Source organism: Sciurus carolinensis, chromosome X (assembly GCF_902686445.1).
Source record: "Sciurus carolinensis chromosome X, mSciCar1.2, whole genome shotgun sequence".
NCBI lineage: Eukaryota > Metazoa > Chordata > Mammalia > Rodentia > Sciuridae > Sciurus > Sciurus carolinensis.
The window spans coordinates 109,141,403-109,156,909 of NC_062232.1; the positions used below are offsets into that span (position 1 = coordinate 109,141,403).

Here is a 15,507-nt window from a genome sequence, read left to right on the forward strand (position 1 = left end):
TTCAAATTCGAAGGCTCAGGGCCCCTGTGAGGCCTCTTCAACAGAAGTTTCTCAGCCCAGATTCCATGCCCCTCGAGGTCTCAAGCTCCGGCACAGCTCAGCCTCATAAGCGGATCCTAACTTCCTGGCTCAACTCTGAACCAAAATGGTGACAATTTGATTCCACGGTCAGCTGTGGAGGACAGCTTCCAGCTCTGCTGATGTGGAGGCTAACTCTACTCCTGTACTCCAGGGACCTATTGTTTCCAGAAAGTTCCAGGCTCTATATCTGGAGTAGCTATGGCATAGTCCCTGCCCCATAAATATACAGTTGCTAGCCACTTGCACATAATGTAAGTCTTGGTCTTATCTTGGGGTGTTGGTTCACATGTTTATTCAAATATTTATGGAAAGCCAGCCCTGAGTATCTCATATGTGCCAGGCCCACGGTCAGGGGATTGATCACAGGGTCCACCCTATTCTTTTAATAAAGCCAGGTTTTATTTGTTTTGGGGGGATTCATTTCTCCCAGTACTGGGGATTGAGCCAAGGCCTTGGAAATTCTAGGCAAGCATTGAGCTATACCTCCAGTCTTTTTTATTTTGAGACAGGATCTGGCTATGTTACCCAGACTGTGCTCAAAGTAATGCTCCTCCTGTCTCAGCCTCCCGAGTTGCTGGGATTACAGGCATGCGCCACTGTGCCTGGCCAGAGCCCCGTTTCACATGCTCCTGAAAGCTATTTTTTAAAACTAAGGCCCATCAGGCACAGTGGTACACACCTGTAATTCCAGCAATTCAGGAGGCTGGGGCAGGAGGATTGCAAGCTCAAAGCCAGTCTCAGCAACTTAGGGAGGTCTTCTTTCAAAATCAAAAATAAAAAGGGCTAGAGATGTGGCTCAGTGGTTAAGCACTCCTTGGTTCAATCCTTGGTACCAAAAAAATAAATAAATAAACTAAAAAAAATGAGGCCCAGAGAATCGTCTAAGGCCACAGGCAAGTTGAGGACATTTTATATATGACCCTGAGGCACCTTCCTCCTGCCAGCTCCCCTGTAGCCCTAAGCAAACGTTTAAGTGCAGGTTCAGTGAGTGTGTCCATGGGAGGGGGAGGGAAGGGGGACGGGACCTCCTGCATCAGGGAGAGTGGTGGGAAACCCTCCAGAGCAGTGGCTTGAATTTCAGGTCTGCCATTGGAGGGCTGAGTCCTTGCCTCTCTCTGGATCCCAGTTTCCCCATTCATAAAGTGCAGCAGATGAGTTGGTGATCCTTTGCTAGAGGCTCTGCCAGCTCTGACCCTCTGAGGTTCTAATTAGAAGGCACCGGAAGCAGAGCAGAATGGAGCATCCACCATGTGCTCTTCTCCGAGGGCTGCAGGACTCCTTTGACACAATTGACACAATTCTGTGTTCCAATCGATGCTCCTCACTCACAGTGATGACAGTGAAATTCTCTCGGACAGTTCTTCTGAGGAGTCTCTCCATGGGGGGGAGCTTGCTTCTGATTTTCCCTTTCCCCCTGACAGTGCTAGGTGGTACAGCAACCCATAACAGAGACCCATTGACCGTGTCCTTCTGAGATGTCAGGAACCAGGTTCTTGGCCTGGTGCCCAGGCAGACAGCCCCACCTTGTGCTGAGCTTGCCTTCATGGTGGAGGGAGTGATCGCTGATGGCCGCTGGTCTAGCCCCCGCTGGACAGGATGTTTCCACATCAAGCCCCACTTCCTGCAGCTAGGCCTGGGCTCCGGTTTCCCCCCTCTCCTACCATCTGGTCGCCTGCCCTCTGCCCCCTCCCCTTGCTGGGTGTTTACAGGCTGCCTTATCAGCCTGGGGAATCTGGGCCTCACCCAGCAGGCGCCCCGCCCCGCTCAGCCTAGACAGCCTGCTCAGGGCCCTACCTGCACTTTCGTCACTATAGGCACCCGCAGCCCGGAGCCCCCTGGCAGGCAGGGGGTGTGGACCAAAGCCTGCTGCTTGGCACCGGCCCTCAGTGCCTGGGGCCCTGCCTGCCAGAGAGAAAGCAGAATATTCATAGTGCTTTATCCAGCTTGCCCAAGCTGGAGAGGGCATGTGTTCTTTTTAAATTGTCATCTTCTCTATCTGCAGGCTAGAGACAGGAAGGAGATGCCCAGGTTGCTGAAGAGGCTAACCTTGGCCCAGAGTGCGTTGCTGGCCCTTCTGTCCTTAGTCATCAAGACATGAGTGAGAACAGCACATGGCTAGAAGGTTCTGATGGTCCAGGCAGATTTTTCAAACTGAAGAGCACTAATAAACTCTAGGCTAAAGGGAGGGTTGAGTGTGGGACTGCGTGCTGAATGTGATGGACAAGGTAAGACTAAGAAATCCTCAGGCACAATCTTGGTCCAATCCACACCCAGATTTCAGAGCTTCATAGGTCCCAAACTCTCTATCCCAACCTGGGGATCTGCTCACCCGCCCAAATGCTGGGATGAGGCCAGAGTTAACCACTGAGTAAGTCAAAAGACTCTCTCCCAGAGGCTGGGGTTGTTGCTCAGTGGTAGAGCACTTGCTTCACACAGCTGAGGCACTGGGTTCGATCCTCGGCACCATGTAAAAATAAATGGATAAATAAAACAAAGATTTAAAAAAAAAGAACTAATAAAAAGTCTCTCCCAGAACATAAGGGGCTAGAATTTTCTCTCAAATATGTTTGAACTAAAGAGGGAGACAGGGCTGGGAATGCCAGGCAAATGAAGATGCTGCAGATGATGCATTTCCCTTCTAACACTTGGGCAAAAATCCTGAAGTTCAAGACCTGATGTGCCTGTATGCAGATTCACAGGGACAGGGCCTGCTTGCTAAATTTGACCAAACCCCAGCCCAGGGATCAAAGTGACAGTCCAAACCCACCATAATGGTGCTTCCATTATGTTCACTGACAAATCATGTAACATATATTTGAGGCCAGACGTGGTGGTGCACAGCTGTAACCCAGCAACTCAGGAGGCTGAGGCAGGAGTACTGCAAGTTGAAAACCAGTCTCAGCAACTTAGTGAGGGCCCCAAACAACTTAGCAAGACCCTGTCTCAAAATAAAAAATAAAAACAGGTTCGGGATGTGGCCCAGTGGTTAAGCGCCCCTGGGTTTAGTCCCTGGTACCAAAATAAATACATAATAAAAAATGAAATATATTTGGGACAGTAGATTGCAACACTCACACTTAAGACAGAATGCTATACTTCAAAGAAATGTGATGACACTATGTTCTTCTAGGTCCTAGAACACAATTCAGAAGTTTGGGGCACTTGGGTGGGAAAGTTTAGGAAAACTCTGTTAAGGCAATTTTGCCATTAATGGGCGATGTAAACCACAGGCATGCCATGTCACATGGCTCTCACAGCCTTAGCCTCAGGCCCCACCACTGGGGATTTCATGTTATCCAGAGATCCTTGTAGGCTTACTGAACCTAGTGCTGTCAGGCTCCACAATTCCTCACTCTATCAAAACTTTCAGGCCACTATCTCATCTCCTCCCCAGGAACAGGACTGCCTAACTTTCAGAAAAATCAAAAGCCATTTAGTGTTAATGTGTTAATAGCTGATATTGGGTTAAGGTTTCATCGCTCTCCTTAACACATTTTTCTTTCTTTCTTTTTTTTTTTAAGAGACAGAATTTCATTCTCTTATCCAGGCTGGCCTCTAACTCCTGAACTCCCGGGATGGAGTGATCCTCTGGCCTTAGCTCACATTTTCATTTTGAAAGATTATACAGCACAACCATGTTTTGATCTAAGGCAGGGCTCCAGGACAAGCGGTGGGGCCAACCAGTAGGTAGAAAAGCTAGGTACTTCTTGGTGATGCTATCTCCAGTCACACCATATGCCACGGAATGAGCTATCCTTCCCCAAGGAGGGAGTAAGTAAAGCTCACTACGCCTGTGGCCTCTGTTAGAAAGATACAGGGAGTGGATGTGAATGTCCTTTGGAAAGGTAAAACCTAGGCCCAAGACAGGCATGGTGGCATATACCTGTAATCCCAGCGACTGGGGAAGTTGAGCCAGGAGGATCTCTAGTTTGAGGCCAGCCTCAGCAACTTAGTGAGGTCCTAAATAACTTAGTGAGACCCTGTCTCAAAATTAAAAAGTTTTTAAAAAGGGCTGGGGATGTAGCTCAGTGGTGAAATGCCCCCTGGGTTAAATCCCCAGTACCAAAATAAATAAAAATAAAACCTAGGCCTGGTGCAATAGAAGGCCCACTTGATTAGGAGCAGGGAAGATCAAGTTCCAATCTTGGCCCTGCCTCCACTTAACTCCTCCCTCAGCCTCGGAACTGGTTCCAACTTCTACTCCAGGACGCACATTCAGATCTGTGGCTGTGACCACACCAGTCATACTCTGTGGAGCCATAGAGTCCAAACTCATCTGCTCAGTTTCCAAAGGTCCTTCACAGTGTGACTCCACCCTACCTACTCAGCCCTGTTTCCCATGATTTCCCAACTCAAGCTGGGCTTCAAGCCCAGTGGTCTCCTCATGGTCCCTTGGGGAAACATTCCAGCCTCTTTCACGGAGTTTCTCAGGCCTGCCATACCCTTGCTGCTCCTTTTGGCTAATCAAATAGTGCCCATTCAGCAAGGTCCTGACCAAGTCCACCAAATTCATGGAGCTGATTATGCCCTGGTAACTTACAGCCCACATCCATGGAGCCCTCTTCTTTGAACTCCCATAACCCTTAAGTTTATTGCAAGATCTCTTAAACCCACATGGTCTTGAACTGCTCTTTATTTCATATGTACCTCTCCTTTCCCCAACGGATGGTAATATCTATGGGATCAAGGTCTATTTCATCTTTTTTTTCTCTCTTACTTCAAGCCTCGGCTAGGAGCAACATGTGTGAGCTAGAATCATTTATTCCAAGTTGCATTGGAAGGCAGTTGATGATCAGGTCATCATCAAAGGATTCGCTTTTGTACAAAACCATAGTGTTGGGGCTGGGGATATAGCTCAGTTGGTAGCGTGCTTGCCTCACAAGCACAAGGCCCTGGGTTCTAATCCCCAGCACCGCAAAAAAAAAAAAAAAAAAAAAAAAGTGTTTCCACCTTGGAATGATTGGGTGCTACTCTGAGTCACTAGACTCTCAGGAAAAACTTCATGATACTGGATCAGGTTTATGAGCTAAAATGATTTGAGAGAGTGGGATGTAAGGAGAACTATGTGAGGACAAGTTGTTTTAAGAGGTCTTTTGTTCATGCCTATAATCCCAGCAGCTCAGGACGCTGAAGCAGGAGGATCGTGTATTCAAAGCCAGCCCCAGCAACTCAGCAAGGTGCTAAGCAATTTAGTAAGATTCTGTCTCAAAAATAAATAAATAAAAAGGATTGGCACTGCAGTTCACTGGTTGAGTGTACCTGGGTTCAATCCCTGATACCAAAAAAAAAAAAAAAAAAGGCCGAAATCAACTTTGAGAAAAAACAAAGTTGGGGCTGGGTGTAATGGTGCACACCTGTAACCTGTAATCCCAACAACCTGTAACCCCAGTAACTCAGGAGGCAAAGGTAGGAGGATCACAAGTTCAGGACCAGCCTCAGTAACTTAGCGAGGCCCTAAGCAAGTTAGAGAGATTCTGTCTCAAAATAAAAAAATATGAAGGACTGGGGATGTGGCTCAGTGGTAAAGCATCCCTGGGTTCTATCCCCAATACAAATAATAATAATAATAATAATAATTAAAAAAACAGAGCTGAAGGACTACCTGACTCCAAGAATGATTATAAAACTACAGTAATCAAAAGAGTTGATATTGGCATAAAGATAAACAAATAGATCACTCCGTAGAATAGAAGGTGAACTTCAGAAATAAATCCACCTACACAAAACATTAGTAATAGAGTGACAATAGTTTTTTCAATGAAGCTAGAATAACTGGGTATCTATATGTAAAAAGAGAAAAAAATTTAAAAATTTGGATTCATACCTTTTACCATACAGGAAAAAATAACTCAAAATGTATCACCAAAGCTGGGTGTGATGGTGCATGCCTGTAATCCCTATGATTTGGAAGGCCAAGGTAGGAGGATTTCAAGTTGGAGGCCAGCAGTTTAGTGAGGCCCTAAGCAAGTTAGGGAGATCCTGCCTCAAAATAAAACATAAAAAGGACCGGAGATGTGGCTCAGTGGTTAACTGCCCCTGGTTTCAATCTCCAGTACAAAAAAAAAAAAAAAAAAAAAAAAAAAAAAAAAAACCAGACCAAAATGTAAAGCCTAAAATTACAGGACAAAACATAAGACAAAATATTTGTGACTTAAGCCTAGGCAAGGATTTCTTAGATACAACACTAAAAGCACAATCCATGAAAGGAAAAATTGATTAGTTGCACTTTGTCAAAATTAAAAACTTCTGCAAAGAGAATGAAAAGACAAGCTACAGACTAGGAGAAAGCTGTTGCCAAGCATGTATCTGATGAAGTTCTTGCATCCAGAATCTATAAAGAACTCTCGAAACTCAACTACAAGAAAACAAACAACTCAATTTAAAAGTGGCTACTTATAATCCCAGTGACTTGGGAAGCTGAGGCAGGAGGATCAGAAGTTCAAGAACAGGCTTTTGGCAACCCAGTTAATACCCTGTCTGAAAATTTAAAAATAAAAAGGCAAAAGATTTGAACAGACATTTTGCCAAAGATAAATGGATGACAAATAAGTACATGAAAAAATGTTCATCTATATTCCCAGCAACTCAGGAGGCTAAGGCAGGAGGATTGCAGGTTTGAGGCCAGTCTCAGCAACTTAATGAGACCCTGAGCAACTTAGCAAGACCCTGTGTCTAAATAAAAATGGCCGAGGATGTAGTTCAGGAGTAAGGCACCCCTGGATTCAATCTCCAGTACAAAAAAGAAAACCAAAAAAAGTTCAACATCATCAGTCATTAGGGAAATGGAAATTAAAGCCCCTGCATACTTATCAGAATGGCTAAAAATAAAAAGGCCACCCATACCCAGTGTTGGTGAGGATGAAGAATAGAACAACTTGGAACTTTGATCTCCTGCTGTTGGGAAAGTAAAATGGTACAGCCACTTTGGAAAACAACTTGATAGTTTCTTAGAAAGTTGAACCTTCTTCACTAATGTATGATCCAGTTTTTCTACTCCTAGGTATTTAACCAAGAGCAGAGAAAATATACAACCATAAAAAGCTTTGGACACAGATGTTCATAGCAGCTTTGTTTTTAAGAGCTAAAAACTGGGGGAAAAAACACCACCTGTCCATCAGCTGATGAATGGATAAACAATGTATGTTCTAGCCATACAATGGAATGCTACTTTGCAATAAAAAGGACTGAAATACTGATATACACAAGAGGAATGAATCTTAAAATAAACATGCAGAGTGAGAGAAGCCAGAACAAAAAAGACTACACACTATATGATTCCAATTATATAAAACTTTAGAAAATGCAGAGTAATCTATAGTGACAGAAAGCAGAGCCAAGGCTGCCTCAGGACGGGAAGAAGGAGTTGAAAGGGCACAGGGAAACTTTCCAGGACTGATGCATGTGTTCGCTGTCCTGATTGTGGTGATGGTTTCACGGGTATATACACATGTCAAATATTATCAAATTGTACACTTGGAAATATGTGCAGTTTATTGTATGTCAATATGACTTCAATAAAGCTGTTAAATTAAAAGAAAGAAGGGCTGGCAATGTAGCCCAGTGGTAGTGTGTCTGCCTAGCATGCAAGAGGCCCTGGTCCATCCCCAGCACCACTGAATAAATAAATTAAATCAAACGAAAGAAAAAAGACCCCAGTTGGACAAAACAACCACCACCATAACAACCCTTCTTACATGATTTTATTATATGACATAACCATGACAACTTTACAAAGTAATAGCACTCTGTAATAACAGTCACGACAAAAGCAGCAAGAATTCCTATGCTCTCTCAGAAAACACATTCCTCAGTGTAACCAGCGGAGTCTGATTCTGAACCTTGGGACTTATCGAGTGTGCTGATTGTCATGGGCTTATGGCGCTTTATCTCTTGCTTACTCCCATGCCAGTGTTATCGTCTCACAGAGTCTGGAATGCCCGCAGAACCCAGCTAATGGTCCCTCTTTCCTCTTTTGAAAGGCCATCTTCTCTCTGGCTTCCAGGAAGCCTTCCCCAGAGCAGCTGGGGAAGAAGAACTATCTTTCTATAGACAAGCCTTGGGATGTGTCACCGCCCAGTCTACAGATAGTGAATGCCACAGGTTGGTTGGCACATTGGCTCCCACCTGCTATGGGGCTAAGTGCATGTGTGCCATTATCACTCTAGAACTGGGTTTAGGATCAGTATGGTGCCAAGAAAGTGGTCACCTAGTGAGACAGGTGTTTTCTGTGCGTGGATTCTCACAGACTCAGCAGAGCCGAACTAGCCTCCGTTATCCTCAGGGGGCACTATGGGAGAAAGACAAATTATCTCTTCAGTCTACATGTACTAAGTGCCTCCTTGTTATCAGATCATCAGGAATCTGGGAGGTTAAGACTAATTACCCACCCTCTATTCCCCAAGGCCTAGCTGCCCTAACCTGATGGGCGGGAACCAAGGGACTGAGTGGAGTACTCTGCTCCGGGGTGGTCCATGTGCAGTCTAGTTTATCCTGGGCTCCTGTCCCTGCAGGCAATCACAGGCTCCTCAGGCAAACAATCTGCTTGATAGTAGGTGGAACCTCCAAGTTACCTTCTGAATGATATTTGGAAAAGGGGAATGGCCTCCAGCCCCCAAGGGTGCTTCCAGGCAAAGGCACTGTCCCAGTCCCCAACCCGAGGCCTCCGGGTACTGGCACAGAAGGCAACCAGCATCCGTGTGAGGGAAAAGGGTCGGCCAGCTGGCTCCCAGAATTCAACACTCAGGAGGGCAATTACAACAAACGGATGACTGCAAAACTGTCCCCAGGGGTAAAATATTAGGCCTTCTCTTGAAGGAGCGAACTTCCCCTGATTTCTGCACTGAATGATACTCAAGATGAAAATGGAAAAGGGAGAAAGATGGCAATGTTAACACAATATGGAAGATTTGAGTTTCACTCTCCACTACAGCACTGGCCACCACTCAGAAAGGTTAACACACACACACACACACACACACACACACACACACACACACACCCCTGCTTCCACATCCCTTCTTATCCTATGTGATGACACAGTTAACGAAAAGCAAAAATCTCCCTCTTGGTTTCAGGAATGGGCGTGGTGTACCCTGCCAGCAGTGTCAGAGAGGTGGTTGATTCCAGGGGCCTGGAAAAGTCAAGTGTGTGTGGCAGAGAAACGATAACAACAACAATGCTACTATAGGAAATGATAATAGTAGCAGAGAACACTTATTGGGTGGCTTACTATGTGCCAGGCACTATGCCGAGTGCTTCATGTGCATTTATCTCATTTAATCCTCACTCTGAGTCTGTGAAGTTGGCACTGAGACCCAGAGAGGTTAAGTAACTAGCTCATAGTTACACAGCCAATAAGTGGCAGGTCTGGGATATGATCGTGCTCTTCCTCCTCTAGACAATAATCCTTCTTGGGAAGGATATTGGGTCAGATAGAAGGGGCAGGAAGCTTCAGGAAAGGCAGATGGACAGAGAGGCAGGAAGTGCCCATGTTGGGATGACAACATGGCCCATCCAGAAGGTGGGAATCCACAACAAAGCTTGCTTAACCTAGGCAAGCTGCTTGACCTCTTGTTTCTTGCTGACTTCTTTGAGACATGTTCCAGCACTTTCCCTTGCACATCCTCTTGTGTGGAACACCCTTCCCTGCTGCCTGAGCTCCTCACCCCAGGAGCAGGCTGGGATCCCTTTGCCAAGAAACTCACTGTAGGACACAATCTTGCAGCCCAGAAGTCAGGGCCCCTTCAGTGTTTGAAATGTGCTGGGGAAGAGGCAGAACAAGAGGGTACTGAGAGGAAAAATAATGAATGTGGGTGTGGGGGTGTGTCCGGGTGTTTTTATCTAATTAAACACAAGGAGACCCAAGGCCCCCTTTACACCCAGCCAGGGAAGACACAAAAGCAGCAGAACAAATATGTAGCTAATCCTTGGTGGTCTGGACCCTTCAGTTCCCATCTGGCTGTGTATGGAGAGGGGCAATTATGAAAATCTCTGTCCTCCACTTGAACCTCTGGGCTTCCAGAGAAATCACAAAATCCTGGGGGAAGGTGGGACCCGACCAGCTTGTGTCTGCAGTGAACACTTGTGGCATGTCACTTCAGTGTCCCCTACCTCCTTCCTCCCTCACTACCCTCCAGGGCCTGTGTGTGTTGGGGGGCGGTGGGGATCAGAATGAAATCCCCTCAGCTTGGGTGGCAGGAAAGCCTGGCCACCCTTTGTGTCGTATCAATACACACTGGGCTCACTGTCTGGGCGGACCACTTTGTATCTCCTAAAGTGGAGATCGGAGTTTGCACGGAGCCACCCACACTCGCTGACCTGGTCTTTTATGTGACATGCATTTACTAAACAATTATCCAGGCTCTGAAGGTCAGTCAGTGGCCAGGGAATAGAGAGAAAGGCGTCTTTTCTCCCTTTTCTGCTGAGCCAAGTCTCCCCCTCACTGCCCCGCCCCCTTCAAGGTCTAGCTCACGCCCGCATCCCTCACAAAGCCTTCCCTCCCTCCTCCAGCTGCTGCTGACCTCAGAGTCCTGGCCGTGCTGGCCTCTGCTCCAAGGAGCACAATTAGCACCTGACCAGTCACTGGCCTGGCTGCTTGTCCTCGCCTCTGATTGTTTCAGTGTCTTAGTCATCTCTGCCCCGCCACCTCCTTCCCTCAACTCCCCACAGCTCCTAGCACAGGTTGGGCACACAGTAGGTGTTAATAAAGGTCTGTTGAATTGAAACTCGGCAGCCCCTATGAGGTCAGAACCCTCATAAGCACCCCGACCAGCAGTTTCTTGGCAACCAGCGCTGGGGCCCGAACTACAGGGCATTAGCAGCTCGGCCGCTATTACAGGGCACACAAGGCTCAGCGGTCAGAGATTTGCAGGCAGGTTGGTGTTGATGAGAAAAGCCCCTGACCCCTAGGAAAGTGCCCATGGGATTCTGGGTACCTCACATGAGTTTCCTCTCTCCCCTGCAGAACTAGTTTTCAGTTCGTGAACCACAAAGGGAATAAATTGGCAGTGAAGCCAGAAACCTCTTTGCAGCTTAGAAACCCAGGAGTGATAACCAAGGCCAGGTTGGGGTCAGTCCCAGGCTGAGGAGAAAAGGCTACCCAAGGTCCTTCCCAACTCAGCAGAGGACTCCAGAGAGACACAGGAGGCATGGCAGGCATGAGTCCCGCCACCTGGGGGGACTTTGTGGGTGTTTGAGGGTGGTCCCAAGTAATGCCATCCTGCCCTGACACCAAACAAATCACACCCTCAAGTGCTTACCACCTGCAGTGCATCCAGGGACCAGTCCACCTTCACCCAAACCTTCAGGCAGGCTTGGGGAGCAGGCAGGATCCAGACCAGTCAGGGTATCCAGACAAGGAGAAGCCTCCAAGCCTGGGGTGCCTGTCACCCCACACTGACTCAGGGATTCAAGCCTGGCTTTACATTATGGTTATTTACACTGATGACTTATCTAACCTCCTGGGCCCCCTTCCAACATCCCTCAGCACCACTCTGGTCCACACAGGAAGACACACACAATCCTGGAAGGCAGGTACTGCCTCCATATTTTCCTCACTGCCCAGTGCTGGGACCTACTCCTGGCAAATATTTGCTGAGTTGAATCTGAGTTTTAGGCACTACATGAGAAAATATCATAATGCCAGTCTATGCCTACTGTGGGCCACACACTGTTCTAATAAGCAACTTCTATGTATTAGTGCATTTGGTCCTTCCCACAACCTCACGAGGTAGGTCTCATTTGCCATATAAGGAAACTGAGGTATAGGATTGACTGGGAGCACACATGGAGTAAGTGACAAAGCTGGGGTTTCAACCCACCCAGACAGGCTGGCTGTAGAGGTTAGAGGTAAAATGTGAAAATTGGGTGTGGTGCTGGCAGGGAAAGGACCAAGGACAGGCTCAGGAGCAGCTTCCTTGGAAAAACAATATCCTCGGCTGGTAGCTGGCTGGGCCTCCTCGGGACAAAAGTCCTGAGTTTTTGAAGAATTAGGGCCATTTTGAACAGGCTATCCATCAGGCTCATGGCAGAAGGACCAGAGCACCTTCATTTTTAAATCACAGAATATGGCAGAGGAGATGGAAGCCACTGTGCCACCACTTAGCACTAGGCGAGGGAGGGTGGGTGGATTTGGGGCCCCCAGCTTGTCCAGGGGTGGGCGCCAGTTCCTGAGTAACCACCGAGCAAACACAGTGCAGCAGAGGGAGGAATGCCAGACATAGTTGCAAACAAGCCACTCCTTCGGTTCGCAGCAAGAGGCTGGGTGAGGGTGGCAACGTGGAGCCTGTTCCATGGTCCCCTGCAACAAGAGGTTCTAGGCTTTGAACCCAGGCCCTGAGACAACCGCATGCAAGGCAGCTCTTGCCCACGCCATCTTCCGGGATCTCCCTGGTCATCCTCATCACTCCAGATAGCTCCTGCTAGGCTGTTTCTGCCCTGGGTGCACTGAATTAATGGTTGAGGAAGCACTTTATAACTGGGAAAGCCCGCTGTAACTAACTGCAAGGAGGGTTGGCATTCTTGCTGGGTATACGTGTTCCCTGGGCATTTTCGGCGCCAAAGTGCCATGTCGCTCCAAAGGGGAGAGTGAGAATAGGTTCCCTTCACTTCCCTCCAACCTGGCATTGAGGCCAGGGGTCAGCGCACAGGGGTTGAGTCCCCAATGGGCGTGCCCACCAGCTGTTGGGGCCAGCAGTGGTGGCTCAGGCCCTGGGGTGGTGACCTCACTTCCGCTCCTACCTCCCCACCTCCCCAGCACTCCTCCCATTTGAGGCCCCACCAGGCCAAAATCGAGAAGTCCAAGGTTAACTGTTCCTCCCCACTTTAAGAGCTAATTAAAATGATTAGCCACAATGAACTGTCAAACATTAACCAGAAGAAGCTGCAGGACCAGACAGGCCTCTATCTCGGGCAGAGGGATGAGGGACAGGAATCAAAGGGCCATCAAATCCCTCAGCTGGGGTGTGGTGTTGGTGGGGGCACCCTGGAGAACCTCTCTGAGCCAAGGTGCCAAGGGGTCAGGAGGTGGCTCGGGTCAGGAAGGATATGTCGCAGGCGCAGTCACGAGGAAAGGATAACAGGGTTAAGGTGCCACGGAGGGGCCAGGAATTCATAAAGTCGCTGCCAAACCGGCAGTCCCCCAAACCTCCAAAGCAAGGCTCCGGCGTCAGGGGACTCTTCGCCCAGCATCTGCCGAGTTCCCTCGGTGGTAGCAGGGGAGGGAACAGACAGGCGGGAGAAACAGGGAGAGCGGGAACACGGGAGCGGGAAGGCTGGCGGCTGGCTCACACGGAAACTCTAGCCTCTGCCAAGAGGGCTCTATTTTGGCGATTCGACACTCCAAGTTCTAGGCTGATGTACGTGCATGTGTGTGACCCTCAAGCGCCTGGCCCCAGAAGCCCTAGGGGCCGGCCCGATCAATCCAGCGGCCCCGCCACAGTCCACCGACCTCCTGCCCTCGGGCGTTGAGCTTCTGGGGGCCCCACTATCACAAACGGCCCTATCGCGGAGCCAGGCTGAGCCGGCCGCAGGAAAGCTGGCCCCCCATCCGACTCAGGAAATCGATTCCGCTTCTACTCCCCGCCGGGAGCCCGGGCTCCCCAGCGTGCACGCGGCGGGGCGAGGCAAGCGCGGCACTCCACGCGCCGCGGCTCTCCCACCCTTTCCCGGGCCCCCCGCCCCACCGCGGGGCCCGCGGCCCTTGATACCGCCCTCAAGCAAACTTTCCGAGGTCTCCGAAGGCTCCAAGAAGCGGCGCCATCGACGTACCTGAAGCCGAGTAGCTTAAGGGCCAGGCTCGGTGGCCGAGCCGGGGTGGGACGCCGTGGTCCCTCCCCGTTGCAAGGGCCGAGACGTGGGTCTGCAGCCCCGCCAGCCCGCCTTCTCCCCTTGGAAGCCGGGCCGGGCAAGTGGCGCCGGGGGCTTGGCGCCGGCGAAAGCAGAAGTGGAAGTCGAGCGCGGCGCCCGGTCCGTCCCCGCGGCCGCCGGGGCCGCCGTCCCCCCTCCCTGCTTCCCTCCCTCTTTCCTCCCTGCCCGCCTGCCCCCGCCGCCCCGCGCCCGTGACTCACCTCGGCGCCAGGGCAGGCTGGTCCGGGCGGGCGAGGCGCAGGGCTCTCCCACACGTCGCGCCACCAATGGCAAGTTGGAGGGCGAGATGCAAATACCAGGTGAGACGGCGGCGCCCGAGCAGAACGAGTCGGGGGGCGGAGTGGAGCGCCGCGGGAAACGGGTGCACGCCGGGGAGGGCCGGGCCGGGCCGAGGGAGGGGGCGCCCGGGGAGGGGGCGCCGGCCAGCGGAGACCTGCACTGAGACAACCGAACGAAAGGGGAAATTGCACTAGAGACACACACGTCCCCGCAGGCGGCGGCTGGGGCGGGCGCGAAGAAGGCTGGGCGGGAGGGAGGGAAGAGCCGGAGGGAGGGACCGACGGGAGGGACCGCGGGCGGGCGGGGTGGAGGAGGGAGCGAGGGAGGGGACGAGGCATCTCGGTCGAAACAGCGCCCCTCCACCCCCGGCCCGCCGCGGTCGCCAGCACGGCAGGAGGAGCCCTGCCAGGGGCCCGCGCGGCCTCCCTTTCCCTCGCGGCCAGCTCGCCCCGGGGAACAGCGGGGGCAGGGCTCCCGCCGAGCCCATGTCCCGTGACGCTGCCCCGACCGGCCCCCTCATTCGGCTCACAGTAGGCGGGCCCGGGGCCCTCGGCCCTAACTGGGCCCTTGCGGGGCGGGAAACCCCCACACAATGTTCCGCAGAGAAACCTATCCCAGTGGACTCGAAGGCTGCGTCCAGCCACCTCGGCCTGTGCACTCCACTAGTTCGACGCCTTTGCCTAGGGCCCTGCACTGCACATTATCAAACGCCTGCTGTTTGCGAGCCGCAGGGCCCAGCGGGGGGTGATACCCAGAGGATAGAAGTTGGAAACGATATAAGTCAAACCCCGCGGAATCCCTGGTCAAATACCTGTTGAAGCTTGAGTGACAGGAGAGTTTCTGGGACTTCTAAGGAAGTCCAGGGCTCCTGAGGAGGAAAGCAGGGAGGATGGGAATCGGGAAAGGGTTTGCAAGAGTGGAGCTCACTTGGCAGGTGCAAAGGCAGCCAGAGTCGTGGTGCTGGGAGAAAGCTCCTGCCCACCCTTCTTCTCCAGCCCAAAGCTAATCTGCTCCACTTGAAGTGCACAAGTGTCTTCCATTCCGTCTCCCCTTCGCCCTTCCTCTGAACTGCCTCTGCATCCCAGCTCCCACCTGGTCCTGCAGCAATGAGGCTCTAGGAAGGAGTTTGCTGCAAACTGTCACTCCTTATGGCTCTGAATGGTCTGGAGGAGCGATCCAGCCAGGCCTCGACCTTGGCAGAAAGCAACTGAAGGGGCCCCAGGGGGAGGAGGGCCCTCTGAGGGGTGAGGGTGGCTAAATGGCCTACAGTTCAAGGACTTA

General features: G+C 50.7%; 1 protein-coding gene across 5 annotated transcripts in view; it reads right to left on the reverse strand.

Moving 5' to 3' along the window:
* Elf4 (E74 like ETS transcription factor 4) overlaps positions 1-14,457 on the reverse strand; it is a 40,644-nt gene extending 26,187 nt beyond the window's left edge. For 2 of the 5 annotated variants that reach the window (XM_047535555.1, XM_047535552.1), the window contains exon 1: positions 14,148-14,457. The gene's annotated coding sequence lies outside the window, so the exon portion shown is untranslated. Of the gene's footprint in view, positions 1-13,848; positions 14,074-14,147 lie in introns of those variants that run through there. The other 3 variants (XM_047535557.1, XM_047535553.1, XM_047535556.1) reach the window with 2 other exon arrangements.
* Positions 14,458-15,507: the final 1,050 nt, after the last annotated feature.